Source organism: Macrobrachium rosenbergii, chromosome 50, assembly GCF_040412425.1.
Source record: "Macrobrachium rosenbergii isolate ZJJX-2024 chromosome 50, ASM4041242v1, whole genome shotgun sequence".
NCBI classification, from domain to species: domain Eukaryota; kingdom Metazoa; phylum Arthropoda; class Malacostraca; order Decapoda; family Palaemonidae; genus Macrobrachium; species Macrobrachium rosenbergii.
This window is the reverse complement of record NC_089790.1, coordinates 33,279,179-33,285,178: the sequence shown is the minus strand read 5'-3', so window position 1 is coordinate 33,285,178 and position 6,000 is coordinate 33,279,179.

Sequence of the window (6,000 nt, the reverse complement as noted above, 5' to 3'; positions counted from 1 at the left end):
TGTTTGTATACTTTGCTTAGGTTCCAGAAATTGTAACTATCTGTAAAATGCCGTTTAAATCAATAAAATTCGAAATTGACATTTTTTTTTTACCAGAGCAGAGATTTGCTTACAGAGGGATCAATTAAAATTACATTTTACTCGTTTACAATGGGAATGGGATCAAAACTCCTACTGCTTTTTGATACAGTAGAAACATTGTCTATTTGTTACCTAGTGAATTTTGCCGTAAAACGTGCAAGAATTTGATGTCAAGCGAATTTTACGTTAAAACGCGGAAGGATCTTGGGAAGTAAGTCGCCCAATTTTCACAGATGGTTTTACTTTCTGCGCTGTTAGAATTAACGCACAGGTTCAGGAAATCATACCCGTCCCCAATTTTTTTATCATGGAATTTTCATGCACATGATTGATAAATTGCATAAAGGCACATAGTCATATTATACGCTATCTCATGAATCTGTTTGAATTAATTGAATGGTTATCCTAACATCTGAGAGTATGATTTATCCAAATAACAACTCACTAAAAAGAAAACACTGTATTGTAAACTGTAAACTGGTAACTTTGTGGCCTCTGAGGACTTTTGGAAAATGTTTTTTACTTGTATGCATTTATTGCATGTATTCAGTACATTCTTACAAACAATCGAAGTACGATAGTGTTTACTAAACCTAGGTACGCCAACACATTAATTGGTTAATCAAGCCTCTGTATATTGGTACACCAAAACCTTCACCGAGAAACCTATCTTTTTGGCTTTCCGAGAAAGTGTACTCAAAAAGCTGTACAAGATTTTTACGAAAATCTACTAAATGGTGAGCCTCACGACTCGCAGTAATTGCTTTGGTTAGGTGAGAGATAGGAGAGTAATTTCAAGAAGAGTCCATAGGGTGGAGTATTCAGCCTTGTTCCAAATGTTCGAAACATTGAAAGGAGACTCTTTGGGCTATTGTCGAAAATTTCTGGTAACCCAATTTTATATTTATTTTTTGAATGGCAACAAGGTATTATTTTTCATTAGTGGGAACGGAACTTTAAAGGAGATAGTATCCTATTTTGCGGGTGGATTACTAATCCTTGATGGTGGATTGTGGTCTCTGCATACTCTTTTTCGATATGTGGTTTTGAGGTAATAACGGAGAAGACAAGTGAACGAAACCCACACTGAAATTACAAGGAAATATCTATTGTGATAGTTGTTAATATTAGCTAGAACTGTATCCAGAGGAAGAACTCCCTAAAAGCATTCCCCGTAGAAGGTTAGTGCCGCCCATGAACTTCAAGCGGTGCGCTGTAGGTTATACATTACTAGGAAGTGATTGTGGGGTCCCCTCGGACCGTGGCTGCACCTCTTTCAATTTTTTAGCGTACAACTGATGGGGCTTCCATTCATCCAATTCTTGTACAGTCTCTCTAACTGTAACTGCTCAGTACATCTGCAGGAGTATCTCCCATTTTCACCTTCAGATCCTTGTACTTCGACTTCATTTGTTTTCTGGATCTCTTTCTTGATGTCCAACCAATAATACTCCATCTTTTGACAATCTTAAACGTTGAATAGCTGAAAGTGCCCAATGGTTCGAAAGTGTGCTGATCATATAGATCTGGGATTTTAGGTATGATTGGTATTAAGACAAAGGAAACCTCCGGCATTATAAGTACTGCAATTCTAAATTTTGTGAATAGTTAAAAAAATCTAAAATTACTTATTATGCCTTGTGGATTGGCCAATTGTCTGAAAATCTTCCTTCACTGGAGTGTACACGGACCTTCCTGTTTCTAACGATAAACTTCAAGTAATATCTCAAAAGTTCCATGGTGGGCATAGTGATGTCACCGACAAATTTTTTGTTGCATTCGCGACGAGTTCAATCCCTGTGAGCTAAGGTTGGAGTCCTTGTTTTCTTAGGTCCCAAGAACGACCTTTAAATCCCTACAGTAAACCAAGTACACTGACACTCACATCAACTTCTCTCGTGAATTTTGTGGATCACCACGGGATATTAGCCTTGTCCCGTAGAATTTGCGGCGGAAGCAGCCTTGGTTACCTGGTGTGACACTACTTTTGCATTCTTAATTTATAGAACTGAGACAGTCATGGTGAGTACTGAGGCACTTCCGATCACTCAGTGCTTAAAACAAGTGAAGAGAGGGAGTTGGAGTGGTTGGACAGCAAACTAAAGAGATCCAGAAAATAAAGGCGATGAAATGCGACGATCTTAAATGGAACACAAAAAATCCCAGCTGCATCAAGAAGTAATAGTTAGAGAGGTTGGACAGCAAGATTGCAGAAAGGAAGAGGGAATGGAGGTAAAGTAAAAGACTAAAAAATGAGAACAACTAGGAACCGAAGGGAAGCTACGAACACCCTTTAGTAATGCTGACAGTGCTAAGTGAGGTGCGCTGATAGCACTAACCCGCTCTCATACGGGACTTTTCTTGCATAGTATTTATGAATAACTCTTTAAAAATTCGCGTTCATATTACCTAACGTGTCTGCTGTGCGACAGCAAAGGGCCATTCCCCTTACGTAAGTTCAGCTCTTCCGTTGGCTCTCTCTCTCTCTCTCTCTCTCTCTCTCTCTCTCTCTCTCTCTCTCTCTCTCTCTGTCTGACTTCATTTGTTTTGCATTATTCTGTCAGTTGAATAAAGGAAACACTTCATTGGTCTCTGTGTCTGCTGCAGAGACCAAGGTCTAGAGACGGTGTAAGTCTCCAATACAATTATCAGAAATATTTCTAAAATCCTCTTGGGGAGCCATTATAAGAGCCAATTATGCTATTTTTTTAAAAACATATCGTTGACTTAAACCGGGAAGACTAGCTCACGCCTTTATTTTGAAACACTTCTAAGTAAAATACTTTTATGTTATGGGTTCTAATCCTCTTTCCATTTCTAAGTCCGCATTTCCTGTTGAGATTATTTTGACTCACTTTAACAGGTTCTTGTGGAGGTAAAGTGCTTTAAGTGGTATTACGCCCACTTAAATACCATTTGACGCTTTGACGAGCTCCGTCTTTGTTCGATTTCAATAGGATTACGGAAGCCGCAAACCGCCAGTAGGCCATAGCTGTGTTTTTCCGTGAAGCTCACTTGATAGGAAAAGTGAACTAGGGGAAGCTCATTCTTTGCCCTAGAAAGGAGACGTTGAATTGAAATGGAAAATGAGAACGGAAAAAAGTTATAACGAGAGAACTAATTCTAGGATGACTTGCATCTAGACACAAGAATCCTGCCGACAAAAATCTGTAATTGTATGTTTTATTTTTATTTTTTACTTACTAGCTTTGCTTCGAATCAATATCAGTGGTGTTCCTGGTTTTCTAGATTTAGTCGTTTTAAATTGATATGAACATTTATTCGTATGAGTTAATCGCTTATTATATAGTTTGTTTAAAAAAAAAAATCTTTCGACGGGACATGAACAAATTGATACTGCGCTTCTGACCATATTTTATTTGGCTGTACTAATATGAAACTGTCTTCGATGAATCGCTTATTCAACGAGATTGCTCTTGCTTTGGTGAGTAAAGCAAATACGCGGCTCTCTTACCACCTCTCCCCTTTATTGGAGAGTGACAAATTCCGGTGTTTGATTCAAACGATTCTTGTGTTCGTCACTCGAGACGATGATTAACTACACGTCGAACTTTCGACGGCTAGGGTCGATTTTGTTTCTTCTGGACAGATCACTGTACATTCCCTATTACGTACATCAGTCGGTTACAATTAAACACAAAACCATCAGTAAGAACCATATTTAGCAGAATTTTGACAACAAACTCTCACCAAATATGCAAACACAAACATGTATGTATATACGTACTCACATGTATCTACTGTATGTATGTATGCATGTAAATATATATATATATATATATATATATATATATATATATATATATATATATATATATATATATATATAAATTACCTTAATCCTATTTCGCACTGAGATGGTGGTTTGGGGTTTATTCTTCCCATTTGTAACAAATAATTTTGTGCGAGGTACCTAGGCCATGCAACCCACCACAGTCTACTAACTACCAGGTACACCATTTACCGAGCGGGTTAAGGTAAGCATAAAGAATTTTTGGTAAACGAACTCGAATTGCTTTCGAACGGCGGGGAATAAACGCACATTCTCGTTGGCGAGATGTCGAACTGAATCTTAAGATTAAAAATATATTTCCTTCTTTAAATGCACAAAAAATTTAATTCTTTAGTTAAATGTGTGATCCATTTCAACACTTTCAGAGTCTGTGGCAGAGAGAGAGAAAGAGAGAGAAAGGGAGAAAGAGAGGGAGAGAAAGAATCAAGTTATATTAACATTCAGTTCCTAAGAAACAGTCAAACAAAGCTGTGTCTACCAAGTCTGGCAGCGAGTTAGGATGACGACTTAAGTAGCCAAAAGTAGCCAACTATGCTCTGTTTCGTGGGGACCCTTTTCCAGCTGTGCATTGCCGAGCGATTAAGGCTTTTAGCAGACGGCCAGAAAATTCAATTATCTGTGGAATAATTATCGCCAAGCGGTGCGCTCAGCTTTTGCCGGAACGAGCTTGCGCGATCATCCGCACAATCGCTTTGTGAAGAGGTTTATAACGTCTGTGCAAATGACAGCATAATTCAGTACCTCGCAATGAACGTGGGAGTTGGGAGAGAGAAGTTTAGGGGTGAAATTATCGCGTTATACGTCGCTGGTTCATAAATCCAAGTAAGAACGAATTCTCGGTGCTTTCAGTCTTGAATCTGATAAGGGACTTCTGAATCGATAGCAACTTCTGCGGCATTAAATCTTGTGGAAATGAAGCCTATGAATTAAGATAAATATTATTGCATCGTTATCCCTGACTCTTCATGGGGCAAGTTGGTAATCTCTCTCTCTCTCTCTCTCTCTCTCTCTCTCTCTCTCTCTCTCTCTCTCTCTCTCTCTCTCTCAGTCAAACCCTTAAAAGTCATTCTCCCTTATTTATCAACTTGTATCAGCCAGGAACTCAGATGTTACGGTTGTTCAGTGTAGGTGAGCGTCAGTATCACTATAATTATCATTGTTGTTCAACATGAACTCACATTCATATTGATCACGTACATAGAATTATTATTATTATTAATGAAAATGCCGATGGTATTAAGTATGTTGTAGTATATCGCCTCTGCCATGTCTGGGCACAATCAGAAGGCAAGGGACGCTTTCTTTAGGCTGAGATTTGGTAGCACCCGGCTGGGGCAGGCCGAAGGTGTTCACACTGGGCGGTTGCAGGTAGAATCGTTTATCACTACCGCTATGGATTACATCTTTTTAAAAATCTTATTCCCTAAACGTTTACTTGCGATTAGTCTTTTAGTGATTGTTTTTGTATAAGCTTATATTAAACTTTTCTTTTCATATAACCTACCTATTTTGCTATAAATTAATCATAAGAGTAATAATGCGCCTTATCAAACTGATATTAAAAAAAAATTATTGATTTATGAATATTTGGTCTCACTGCCTTGCACTGTTGTTGCTCTCGCTATTCAGATTACAAATAGCAGTACCCTATTGTTTGTTTTACATGGTTGCTTTATTTAATAAAGCAACCATTTATTTGAAGTCATTTAATATGTGTACAAAATTATTCACAGGCGTATTATGATTGATTCTGAAAATACTTAAATTATTCTCAAAAGTATTATAATTGATTTTGAATATACTTGAAGAGTAGGGAGTCGCCTTGTGAACTGTCCTCTACAGTTATACTGATATTCACCATAAGACCATTTTTTGAGTCCTAATAAAAAAATCCCTTGAACACCAGTTCTGTTTCCTGTTAATGTCCACTGATGAGCAGCACATGTCCCTTGAACACCAATGCTGTTTCCTATTAATGTCCACTAATGAGCAGCCCATGTCCTATTCCAATTTGTAAGCGGATGCACCCCGTATAAGGCGTGCTTTATGAACTTCGGAGATGAAAGTTTTTACGTGCATCTTTGATGATATGCAAGAGGCAACTG